The sequence below is a fragment of the Heterocephalus glaber genome, unplaced genomic scaffold, assembly GCF_053883595.1.
Source record: "Heterocephalus glaber isolate CG9 unplaced genomic scaffold, H.glaber_assembly_v1.0 deba00001523, whole genome shotgun sequence".
NCBI lineage: Eukaryota > Metazoa > Chordata > Mammalia > Rodentia > Bathyergidae > Heterocephalus > Heterocephalus glaber.
This window is the reverse complement of record NW_028258327.1, coordinates 17,271,616-17,285,214: the sequence shown is the minus strand read 5'-3', so window position 1 is coordinate 17,285,214 and position 13,599 is coordinate 17,271,616. Positions and strand designations below refer to the sequence as shown.

Here is a 13,599-nt window from a genome sequence, read left to right as displayed (position 1 = left end):
AGTGCTCAATATAATCACCTGGTTTTATATAGATACTGTCAACATTCCTAAGTTGTGCTTCCAAGAGAGGTCCAAATAATTGTCCCCAGTTTGCAGAGGATGGAGACCACCCCTGCTCTGGAGTAGATGGGGACTTCAGACAGAAGCTAGATTTACACATACACTAAGGTCCTTGCCTAGGTGGCACACACATCAGCTGACTGAAAGGGACTGTTTATATGCAGCTTCTGATCATTCAAATGTGGTCAAAATGACCCTAATATGTTCCAAGTAAGAATGTAACTTTCCAAGTATGGAAATTAACAGTACTTTTGGCAATTAGCAATTCTGTTTTTATCAGGCTCCAAAGACACAGGTAAATAAATCAATTCTGGACTCTGTATACAGGAACCATTATTTGCTAAAATGGCCCCATGAGTTATATCATGGCTTACGCAATACTCCAAAGGGCCAAAGATAGTAGTAAATTAATAGGATTAGGCAGCTGGAGGAAAAAGTAAGCCTCAAGTTTCAGAATGGTCCTGAATGAATCTCACACTACAATTCCTCGGGCTTGAGGCTTCTGCAACCCCCTCCCTGGAATAGCCTCCCTTTGCAGGAGTTTTGTTTTGTTTTGCAGGAGTTTTAATGAGCTCTCTGTTTCTAACTGGTTTGTGTCATCCTTCTACTAAAGGCTGTCCATCATGAGGGCAGAGGCCTGGAATGCACTTGCTCCCCATTAGCACTGTGGTCACCTGTCACTTAAGAGATATTTAGTATTCTTGTTTAATAGATGATTGAGGCACCTGCCTCTAAAGAATAGCATTTCTGGAAACCTGGTTCATTTGGCAGCATCTATAAATCTGCTGCTTAGAAGAATACAGGCTGAGAAGAAAATAAAAATTTTCAATAATGTATAGATAGTATGATACTAAGAAAGTTGCTGAGCTTGCACATTCAGTTTGTTTTCCTACTTGTGGAATGAGAACTCATCATGCTGGAGTCTCCCAACTTTAAGCTCCAAAGTGAAGATCTAAGCCTTCTATGGATTAAACTTGGGGAGAGTCCCAAGGAAACTCCTAGAGCCTCTGTCTGAAAGTGATGGGAGACAGACAAGATGCTGGAACAAGACTTGAATGCAGGGGGACCTGAACACCTCAAAGCCTTCTTCTGAAGGTACCTGAACAGAGTCTGTAGACAGGCCAGCTAGAGGCTCAGGAACAACTGAAGAGAATTACAAGAAGTAGGAGGCACAGAGAGCAGAGGATTCAAATGCTTGGGAAAGAAGAAGATGAAGGCTGCCACAAGCATGGGAGGGAGTTGGCAACTAAGCGTCGGCTCTCATCACATCAGCTGCAGCATGTCCTATAGCCCTCAGGAGAAGGACAAAAAGGTCAGGGAGAAAAATGACACATCTTTGAACCAAACGACAATTCATTATCAGGCTAAGGGACAAAAAAGAAGTTAACCAGGGGAATATGCTAGAGAAGTGGGGAGTGTGAACTTACTGGGGAAGGCTGAGGCACTCTGGGTGTATGCAGAATGCACTAGTACATGACATGTGTTCAGATTGGAGAGATTTATTATTTTTGGGGAAAAAAACTGCTCAAAGAAAATCAGAGGCAAAATTCCTACCTGATTTTGAAATAGTGCTAGTAGTAGGACAAGATTCAATTGACAAATTCTTTAGAAAAGAAACGGCCCTTGTAAAGGACATGATCGTAAGATTCTGAGGATTCTTCCCACGTTAAGAAAGCTAAGCAGCATATTGACAGTATGATTTAAGTTTCAGTTGTTAGGAGACTGACATTCAAAAGTAACAAAGGGGGAAAAAAGACAAAAAATTTCAAAGGAGAATCTTGAATTGACAAATAACTTTTCTACTAAATGCCTCCCAGACCGTCCCCCCCAAAAAACCTAAAAGGGATATAGTTCGGGTAATCATTCAAAGTGTTTGTTTATAGAAAGTTTCAATTTGGACTTGAATAATTTGTAAATATTTACATAAAATTTAAAGATAGAACAGCACCAGGTCACATACTGTCATTGATAATACAGAATTATTCTCCTTCATTCCCACAGCTTTGCTACTGCCTTCCTTAACATGACTCCAGCTCTGCCAAAAGCATATTAATCTGCTTTACCTAAGAAATTCCAATTTTTGCAACAAGCCCTGACTTCTGAGCTTTGAGTGCCTCTGCTAGGGTCATATGTCACTGGAGCTTATTCAATATCCAGAGAGAGAAAACAGGAACAGGGAGGGACATGAGCAGTTTGTGGCCTAAAATCGTTGATGTGGACAAATACATTATATGTTGCATTGTTCCCTGTCCAAGTACATGAGGGCAGGGACTATATTCTCTGCATACCACAGTTCTACACCATGCCAGACAGTGCTAACTACCATCACTGACTCCAGGCTGGATTATGTATACATAGCAGAGAAATAACCTTTAGACATCACATTCAAAGTTCTGATTAATACCTTGTAATTCTGCAGGATGGGCACAATGCCTACTTTATAGGGTTGCTCAGAGGAGTCAATGAGATGCGTACAGATAAAGTAGTTAGCACTGTCTGGCACATGTGGGCATTCAATAAAGCAAATCTATTACTTTAGTGGGTGTTCTCAAATGTAAAACTCACATAGAAGTCCTCAGGCATTAAACAGACAAGTTACCATCTGGTCACTCACAGCTAAATAGAAGGTGCATGGCTCAAAAGCAATGGATTATTTACCTGTAGAGGATAAAACTATGTTCCTGGTATCATTTGGTCTTTCACGTTGAATTCTCTGTTAAAAAGAGATATCCATCCCCAAGTGAGGTTCATCATTGATTTGGTTTGATTCAGAGTTTCGTTTCTCTTATTTTTTTAATTTATTTGATAGTTGCAAGGATTCAATTGGCACATACTCTCAAATCATCCACTATGCGCCAAGCCTTTAGAAAACAGCTAAATACATAAATATTAAACAACAAGACATTTCAGTCTATTTAGTAATGGAAAACATGCTGTCTGCAGGGCAGCTCTAGCTTTTATACATGTTCTCATCCAACATTTAAAAAATTTTTTGAGTCAAAATGTTAAAATAGGGGATTCTACATAAAAACCTGAATATTCAGCTTCCCCTGGAAAAATCCAACAATGTGGCAACACAAAGCCAGCATTTCACCAATTCCCGCCTGACAAGAGTAGACAATGAGTGAGGCAGTGTAGTCACTGCCTGCCACTCCACACCCATCCTCTCCTCACCAGGACCAGATACAAAATTCATAGGATGTGAAAAATGGAAATGAAGAGCACTTTGCTCAGGAATGACTAAGACACATAAACAACAGCTGAATATAAACCAGATGCGAGATACTTCTGAGTGGAACAGAGGTGGGGTCATGTGCATCTTATGGTCACCCCCCACCACCAGTGGTTTAGGCCTATGGCACACGTGCCACTGTGGGCTGTTTGTTATCACTGAAAGCTCTCAAAGGTTCACCATCACTGCCCTAGACAAACAGCAAGGTATTTATTTACCTAAGGACAGTATTCTCCCATTCATTCAACAATCAAGCCAGTATTTGCAACACTCCCTGAAATCTGAAGTTCAAACCTTAGAGATCAGTGGAGCCGCACGCAATGGAGCTCGAGACCCACTGGGCCCTCTTCCTTGTTAAGGCTGAATCTACACCAGAGACACTAAGTGAGAGTTAATCCAAGTAAAATTAAACTGCTCCCAACAATACAGATTGGCCTGAGCCCTTTTGTTGGCATCCCAGGAACCTCTATTAGGAAATTCTGAGGAACAGCTCACAAGTGCTAATGAATAACCAAGTCCTGGGCTGTACAGACAGTGGGCCTAGAAGTGAAGGGCTGGCCTAGGAGAGATTTGAACGTGAACCTGACCATCTGGCTCTCTGCAACTCACTTTGATCACAAAATGAATTGCAACAAATTGAAGAGCACATGGCTAGAGTTAATTGTCTCATCTGTAATCTGAACCTACTTTTAAGCAGTTATTATTACCCTCTATCAGGTGGAAACGTTTCCTACCATTACTGCAAAGTGCATTTTCCTCATGAACTGTAATGGATCATTAAATTCCATATCTGAATAACAATACTTTGCACTTATTCTGTGTCTTTCATCTAGGGATTTCAAGGCAGTTTGCAAATAATTAAGCCCCTCACACAGCAGCCAGAGGTGAGTGACTGGAAGGGAATTGCCTGAAGATACTGAGTCAAAGGGCATAATTCAATAGAAAGAGAATAAATGGCTTCCTCTCAAGCACTGGTAAGATTGAAAGTGAATTAGGGTATTTTATTCCCACCCTCCCTTTCTGCCTCACCCCTCTTCTCTATGGCAGATTCTGATATGCAACATACAAAAGACTGAAAAATAACTAACAGTGTTCATAATTTAGCCATGAGTTCAGACACACACATGCATGAGGAAAATGTATCTCTCAGTATACTCGCAGCATATACACTGCCAAATAACATTTCAATCCACCTGCAGAATAGACAGATATCAGAAGAATTTACTCAATACATTTATGATTACCAAATGGCAAACCTGATGCCTTCCAAAATTCAAAGTGAAAATACTGACCAAAGTACTTGAGTCCATGGTTGTATATTCATTTCTGACACCTGCCACCCTCCCACATTCGAATAATACTGAAGTTTCAGGAATAGAAAACAGGATGGATGGAAAGGGACAATCAATGCATCTTTTAAAAGACCAGAACACCAGAAGAAGAAAAAAGAAATAGCATTGCACCCACTCAAAGTTTTGTGGTGAAATTACAAACTCCTGAAAAACTGAATTTATAATGGAAATGCTGACAGACCTTTCATTGGTGCAGTTTGAATGTAACACTGTAATTTAGCAATCTCTCTTACAGACTAAAGCCTAATTCTAACAAGATGTCATTTTGACTCAGGTTTATTATTACCTTGCAAGAATGAAAAATGCCGTTTACTTGGGAGCTGCCGAGAACCAGGGCGGGGCGATCTCACATTTAAGCAAGACGCCCAATGCCTCACCGAAATAACCCTCTCCACCGGAGGAGGGGCAGCCTTCACGCTCAGCTTCTTTCATGTCAGCCAGAGCCTTCGAAGCTCGACATGCCTTTCCTACATGTTACATTTTAATGATCTGAGAAAATTGTTATCAGAGTTAACATCTCTAATTTTACTCTAAACAGACAAAAGCAAAAAAAATCTCATTAGGCATCATCTCTGCCAAGGTTCCCACTAGGCAGGAAAGGATTTTTATCTAAAGTAATTACCCTTTTTAGTTAAATACACTCAACAGATGAAATTTACACGGAGTGAGAGAACGCAGCACTAGACAGCGAAGGTGAAGACCGAGGAACGCTTCGTCTCGCTACCCGCGGGTACAGTCGTCTGCGACTCCGTCTCGGGGATGAGACACCCCCATCTCCTTCCTTTCCCGGTGGTCACGAGTGGTGGCGACGGTGGTGACCCGGCGAGCAGGTTGTGAGGCGCATCTTCCTGGCCGCAGACAAACCCATCCGGACAGCGGCCGCGGGAACTTCCCTCAAGTTGCAGAACTGGCTTCCACGCGAGAGGATGCTGGGGTTCCCCGCACACCCACGACCCCCAAAGCCAGGGGCGCACGGCCGTTCAGACACAGACGCCCGGCCCTGCCCGCTTCCTCCCGTGGTCCAAGTTCCTGTAAATCCTTGGCCAGACCGAGGTCGCTGAGATGTTCGGTCGATCCCCCTCTCAGGGGCATCAGGGGAAGCCCACGAGCGCCCTCTCCGCCCTCTCCCGGCTCCTCGGCACCCACTGGGTGAGGGAACTGAGACCCATCGGCGTGGGGCACCTCGGCATGGGCAAGTGAAGTATCCCCTGGATAAACTCTTGTAAATGGAGCTACCGGGGCTGGAGACTGGAGTGTAGAGCGTGGGTGTGTGGCTCTCTGACTTCATGCAGGACCTTGGGGGCAAGGGGTGCTAGGTGTCCCTCTCAGGAGCCGCCAGCACCCAAGCTAGGCTCCGCAGGACGCAGTCCGACAACCCGATCATTGGCTAGGAGGGATTCCACCTGGGTCTGCAGCGCGAGGCCCCCAGCGCCTCTTCCTAAGACCCTAAACTTAAGCTCCAATTCCCCAGCCGTCCCGGTGGTCCGGGCCACCCGGGGGCGACTGACAGCTGAGCGCAAGGCGCAGCGGCCGCGGTCTCCGTGGAGCAGCCCTGGGCGAGGGCGCTGTGAGCTGGCGGAGGCCGCCTGGCCTGGCGCGGGGACCGCGGGCCGGGGGCGCCGGCGCCTCGCCGGACCGGGGGCAGGGCCGCTGGTCTGACAGCTGCTCCTGCTCGCGCGGACGCGCGCCTCCCGCCAGCCCGCCCTCCCCACGCCTGACTTATTACCCTCTGCTCCTCCTCCCCCTGCTGTTCCAAAACACCCGTCGACGCGAGCAAAATACAATGCCGCCTCGCCCGCCGTAAACAGCCAGGCGGGCGAGCGCACAGTCGCCGCGGCGCGTCCGCCGGCTTCATGCCCACCCCTTCCAGTTCCTAGAAAATACCGCGAAGGCGGGCAGGGCGCTGGGCGGGCGGGCGCTTCCCCACGCCTCCCCCGCGCGCCCCGCAAACTTGCCCCGCCGCCCCGCCCGGCGCCGGGCCCGGGCCCGGGACTCACCTCACCGGAGAACTTTGGGTCCTTCTCCGCCTCTTCTGCGCCGCGTCTTCCCAGACCGCAGCCCCCTCCCGGCAGCCGGCGCGGTGGGCGGTTCGGGGGTCACCGAGAGCTCGCGGAGGGGACGCGCATCACATGGCAGCTCGTTCCCAGCCCCCTGAGTGTGCCGGGAAGGGGGAGGGGCGGGGGCGAGGGAGGCCCGGGAGAAAGCGGGGGCGGCGGCGGCGGAGCGGGCGGGAGGGCGGCGGGCGCTCGCGTTGCGCTGCTGCGACCGCAGCCCGGGTGTGCGCGGCCGCGCTGCAGCTGAGGCGGCGGCGGCTTGGCTGTGTTTGCTCCGCGCCGCGCGGCTCGCGCTCTCCCCGGAACGCCCACACTCTCAATCGCTACATTGTTGACATTCGGCGCTGACGTCACCCGCTCCCCATTCACAATAACTTTACGGGAGCCGGGCAGCGCACCACCCTGCTGTTGGGGCGCCGTACGCCTGGCGACTAGCGTAAGCGGCTCCGCGAACGGCGCTCCGGGGACGGGGTGGGGTGGGGTGGGGTGGGGTGGGGTGGGGTGGGGGTGGGGGTGAGCGCGCGCTCCACCGGATCGCGGGAGGGGGCGCGCCTCCCGCCTCCCATCTCCCTGCTTTGTGCGGCCGCGCGGCCGGGAGGGCCCGCTCCTCCCAGCCCTGCTGACCGTCTGCCTGGGCCTGGCTTTACAGGTCTTATAAGACAAGGGTTGCCGGCTAGTGGGGTTAGGGTAGTGGGGAGAGCTAGTGTGGCACACAAGGAGGGTGCCAGAACCCTAGGCAGTACACCCAGGGAGGGGAGCCCGACCTCCAAACCTGGGATTCCTGGGCTGTCTGGAGGGACGGAAAAAGATGCGCCCGGGTCCCCCTCTGCGGGGTGGAGTATGCCTTGGGAGAGCAGCCCCCTACCCACGAACGAGGCCAACGCTTGAATCCTCTTCCTGCAGTTCCTTGGACTGCCCCACTGAGCGAGCCTCTAACCCCCGTGCCAGGGTTCTGAAAAGAGCTCTATCTATTGCTAAGCCTCAGTTAAAAAGGACCCTTTCCCAGCTCCTTTGCGCTGCAACCACTTTCCCCTGTCTTCCACTCTGGACCCTGCAGGGTTAGTGTTGCTGCGCCTTAAGGCCATCATGTGGCTTCCCTGTCGGAAAAAAGCTTGGTGGTGGTTAGAGCTTTACAGAGAGTAATTAGGACTTAGGCTGAAGGTACATTTACAATAAAATTAGGTTGTGTTAGTGCTGTGCTGGTGCCTGCAACTTTACCCTTTGCCAAGGCCAGGAAATTCTGCCATGTTTCCCTAAACACCTATAACTTAGCCCACTTATGTAAGGCAGTATTCCATATTATTACATGTGGTGCTGATTTTTAATGAATATTATAAAACTTTGGCACGCTCTACTGAGAGAAGGATCATAAATCCCCCCCTGTAAAATGGGCACCGGCATATGCTGAGGAAGCAGTGAAGTATCGCCTTGGGAGTCTTGTGATATCATCCAAAGTGTTGCTCGAACCACCTTCATTGGAGGGCAGAGTTTTTAAAGGCCCCATTTGGGATGTCTGTGTGGAAAGCTGAGCTTTGGCCCAATGCAGGCTGAAGGTGCTGAGCTCATTTTTTTCTAACAGCACTGCAGAGCTTCAACGTGTAGGTCTGGTAACACACTGGGAGATTTCCTCTGCCACTCCTTCTGTTTCAGATGAGAAGTCTTAAAGCTAAGGGTAGCTTTTGGTCTCCTGATTTCTGATCAGCCCCTTGGGGCAGATACTCAGCTTCTAAAGTTCCTGCCTGATCCCACTGCAAGGATAGAACACTGATCCTTGGTGAAAGACTCCTTACTCCTGCCTGTGACACACCACTGTTATTTCTTACAGTGTTATGGATGACTCTGCTTTGCATTACTAGCACCAATAAACATTTCTCTCACAAGAGCCAAGCTTGAGAACACCCCTATGAAGATGTGTAAATTCATTTCTTTTCAAGCAAGCCATGGCTGCCCTTCTGAGTAGAGTTGGAGAAATATGGCTGTATTCTGATCTTGTCCCCTTATTTCTGGCCCTAGATAGACACTTCAAAGGCTGATAAGTATTTCCAGTTAGTCTTCTTGTCTAAAGACTCAGCTTCTTTTGGATTGAAATCCTCAAGTATGGGGTAGACAGCAAGTAGAGATGAAAAGCATCTAATGCACCTGTGATAGGGTTGCATTATTAAGCCAAAGAGTTTGAATTAGAACCAGCTGACCTGTAAGGTTATTTCCAGTTCTGCAATCATACATCTCTATGGCTTGGCTAAGACAAAAATCTGTGCTCTTGAGAAGCTTGAAGAAGTCTAGAAGAGAGCTAGTTACTTAATTTTATTTTCAATAGTTAGAAGTGGGTTGTAGGGCCCGGGATTTAGCTCAGTGGTTCCACCACCTGCCTTGCAAGTATAAGGTCCTGAGTTCGATCTCCGATACCCCCCCATAAAAGAAATAGGTTGTTTGAATTATACCCTAAAAAATTTATTCAGAATTATATGAAATGAGAATGATAAATCAAGCTCTGCTAGAGGTCAGGCTGTGGACGGCCTCAGCACCCTTGTGCTGAGTGATTCCTAGGCTGTGGTGCTGCTCTGGCACTGTCGGTGTGCACACTGGGAAAGAGATGCAGGTTTTTCACTCTGTATGAAACCTGAGTAGAGGTCAATCTATTTCCCATACCTGGACATTCAACCTTTTCTAATACAGATTTTTTTCCTCTACATAATTACAAGTGTACTCTGAACCAGAATATGGGCTTTGCCTGTGATGTATTTCTAAGCACAATCCAGCTTCAGGGACAGTAACTTTGTACAATGGCATTGAAGCTAATCAACTTGATTTCTATAATATTCCTGATTTTAAAAAGTAAACCAGGAAAAGATATGATATACAGGACACAAACAAGAGGAGGAAAAGAAGACAGAGGAAAGAAAGCAGTTCTGGAGTCTTCTACTTTCATGCTCTCCTGCACCCTATCCAAGGGTCTAATTGATGTTGAGGACAGTGATTATCCTTTGGCAAAGCATTAGGCAGAATTTCAAATGTGGTGCCTTGAACAAGACATAGCAAGGCCAAGTTGACATCCAGTGAAATCTGACAAAGGATAAGAGAGTGGGATGCTGAGAGGAAGATCAAAGCCGGGAGGAGCCCAGAAGTTGAAGGAAATTCTACAAAGAGGAGAACTCTGCTGTTTTGGACAAGTTCTTTGGAATTACCACTTAGTGATCATTATTTGAAAATCAGATGTCAAATGTATAAACCATAAGACGTCAGCTTAGTAGTGCACAGGTGATGCTTTGGAGAACTGATGAGATTTGAATAGCTTTGGTGATTTATTCAACAATTGTTGAACCACCTGTTATGTGGTAGGTGCTGTTCTTTGAGCTGGGATGTGATAGTGAACAGAACAAAGCCTCTGTGGAATGCTCATTCTAGTGATGAGATTGGTATGGGGAGGGAGACATACAATGAGCCAAATACACACACACATACACAATCAAATGTGTGTTATAATGCGTGAGGATGAAGTAGATAAGGGAGGTCAGAAGTGTAGGGTTTGGAGCTTTTTTGTATTTGGGTGGTTGGGTCAAAGCAGTTTTCCTTGATAAAGGAAAACTTGAACAGAGGTATGAATGCAACAAGAGGGCAATTGCTTCAGTTATTTTAGGAGAAAAGCCTTTCAGATATTAAGAAGAGTAAGTGCAAAGGCTCTGAGGTACAGTAGACAGGGCTTGCTCCAGCAATAAGAACAGCAAAGAGGCCACTGTAACTTGTGCAGAAAAGCAGGAAAGGAGAATAGCAGGAAGTGATGCCAGAGAGATAGCCAACAGGCTTTTATTTAAGCAAAATGAGAAGATATTTCTAGGGGTTTCTGCAGAACATGCAGAACATGACCTGGCTTTGACTCCTAAAGGATCATTTTCTTTGCTAGATGGAGGGGAGGATGAGAACAGAACCAGGAAAACCAGATAGAAGGCTATTAAGATGGATTAGGAGAAAGATGACTTGGACAAGAATAATGGGCATAAATTGGGTCTGAACACAATTTCAGAGTAAACTTCATAGGATTCATTGATGGTTCAGTTATGGAATATGAGAGAAGAGAAGTCAAAGAAAATTCTGGATTTTGCAGCAGCTAATTGGTAGCAGTTCCATTTAGTGAAATGGGGGAGGCCACAAGGAGGAGTAGGTATGCAGGGAAACTCAAGATTTGGTTTGGGATGCAATAAATTTCAGATGTCTACCAGACATCTAAGTGGGGAAATTGGCCATGTGATGAGACGTGGGAATGTGGAATTCAGGGGAGAGGTCCAAATTAGAGATAGAAGTCTGTGAGTCATCAACATGGAGCATCTGGGAATACATGTGGAGAAGATAAAAGGAGAAGAGGTCTGAAGCATTTAGAGGTTGGAAAGATGAAGAAAATGAGGACCCTCTAGCCAAGGAGGCCAGGAAGCAGCAGCCAGGGAGAGAAACGGGGGGAGAGGAAGGCAGCATCTTGGAAGCCAAGTGAAAGAGGACGTTTTGAAGAGCAGGAAGTAGTCAGCTGTGCCAGTGCCACTTACAGGACCAATAGAATGAGAGAACACATTATTGACTTTTATGTTTGGTGACCTGGAGGTCATGAGTGTCTTGGACAGAGGGATGGTAGAGGTGAACGGTGGCTGGAGTGGATCTGAGAGGAGGTTAGAGGACAGGAAGTAAACAGCATTAACCCTCATTAGAGAAGGTTGGTTGTGAAAGAGAAAATGGGGAAATGACTAGAAGGTGATGGGGGAAATCAGAGCTCTTTGGTAAGAATGGTCTCCTTGAGAGGGAGATAGAGAGTGATGAGAGAACTAGATACAGTGGCACAGGCTTGTAATCCCAGCTATTCAGGAGGCTGAGACAGATCAAAAGCTCGAGACCAGCCTTGGCAATTTGGCGAGGCCCAGTCTCAAAAAGAGCTGAGGATGCAGCTCAGTGGTAGAGTACTCTTAGGTTCAATCCCCAGTCCCACAAAAGAAAATGCAGGAAGGAAGAAAGAAAGAAGAGCCCAGGGATAGCCCAAGAACTTTTGGAATGAAGTTCTTGAGTAGAAGGTGGAACTTCAGGGCAGGGCCAGTTCATCCCTAGCAACCAGAAGGAAGGCAGTTCAGGTGGGGGCTGGGATGCCAGGATGTGGTGGTGGGAGTATGGGGAACCCTTGTTGAGTGATTCTATTTTCTTAGTGAACTAAGAAATGATATCATCAACTGATGGTGGAGGAGGGCATCGAGTGGGAGTTGGAGGAGAGAAGAACAAGTATGAACTGGTGCCAAGAAATGTAGCAGTATTGCTGGACAACAGAGGGCTTGGAGGGTCACTGCAGGGATCTTTATAGCATGCCTCTGTCAATAAGAGTTATTTCTCATCATACAAAATTTCACACAAGTTCTGAAAAATGATCAGTGTACTCCAAACTGGAGAGCACTGCGGTTTCTAGGGTAACTGGGACCACACAAAAATTTGAGTTCAAGTTTATTGTTAAATTTAGCTGGCAGCATTTTCTCATTGAAATACACATCTCTCTTATTTGTCCCATCTCTGGAAGGATTCTTACATTGCTATTCATAATGATATAGCCCAAGACTTGCTTCTACACTAAAGAATTGATACCTGTGTTACCCGAAAACTTGAATGAAATAAAATAAAATAATTCTCCAATATGCACGATATGATCTGTTATACTGAGGAGAGGTAAAAAAATTGCAAAACATTGGACCCTATCCTTGAGGAATGAGTGTACATGAAACAGTTGACAAATGCAATTATTTTATATATTTAATTGTTTTTATGATTTAACATGTTGCAATAAGTAATATTTTATTTACATATAAATTGTGTTCATTGGAATTTATAGTAATGCAAATATTAAGATATACAAAAAGAGGGCTGGGGATTTAGCTCAGTGGTTCTGCTGCCTACCTTGAAAGCACAAGGTCCTGAATTCGATCCCCCATACCAAAAAAAAAAAAAAAGATATACGAAAAGATATTTTGTATCATAGCAAAAATAAAATAGAAAATATAAATGACTTACAGTGGAGGATTGACTAAAAAAGTGGTGGTTCATATATAAAATTGAATGCTATGGATTCATCAAAAAAACATGAATCATATACATTAGCATGCTAATGGTTTATTAGTACATTTTCAAGACAATTTACAAAACTAGGATATAATGTAATTTGTGGATAAATTGCCTATGTATCCATAGAAAAAAGTCTGGAAGGATTTATATATAATATTAAAGTGATTCAAGAAGAGTTAATGAGTGGTTTGTTTGTTTTTTTGCTTAAAATTTTTTCTCCATTATAAATGTATTACTTCTGTAATGAAGCCAGTAAAAGTTATAAAATTCAAAATGTATGTAATTAAATTATAATAAGAACTTAAGTGTTTTAGGTGTTAAAAGGGGGAAAAAACTTAAGATTTGAGACAGCCAGGAAAGGTTTCACTGAAGAAGTGCAATTTGTGTTGAATCTGGAGGCCAGGGAGGATCCAGAGAAGAGGAAGGCAGCTGGATACTCAATACAAGAGGCTCCGCAGAGACAAGGCTTTGGTCTGACCAAAACATCCACAAGTTGGAGTGCTGAGAAAGAGTGAGCACTCATTACATGAAGACAGGTAGGTCAGATCAGAAGTAGAAAGCATAGGAGACCAGCACAGAGGTTCTGCAATAACAAAATGCCATTCTGATGGTGCCTTATTTCCATGAGTTTTTCCCTTCCCATTGGGAAAAATCTTGTACCTGTTATAGAACAATCCTTTCCCTTCTCATCTCCTTGAGCATGCACAGCCTATGTTCAAGCATTAATCTAGCCTTTGGAAATACATAAGTCAAGGGCTTATGGACCTGTAGGGAAGATAACAGGTAAACAAATCATCACAGTACATCATATTAAGGACCT

At 45.7% G+C, this 13,599-nt stretch overlaps 1 protein-coding gene across 5 annotated transcripts in view; it reads right to left on the bottom strand.

Annotated features, from left to right (window-relative positions):
- Positions 1-7,142, bottom strand: part of Bach2 (BACH transcriptional regulator 2) — a 375,843-nt gene extending 368,701 nt beyond the window's left edge. For all 5 annotated transcript variants that reach the window (XM_087187974.1, XM_087187977.1, XM_087187975.1 and 2 more), the window contains exon 1: positions 6,642-7,142. The gene's annotated coding sequence lies outside the window, so the exon portion shown is untranslated. The remainder of the gene's footprint in view (positions 1-6,641) is intronic.
- Between the last annotated feature and the right edge of the window lie 6,457 nt (positions 7,143-13,599).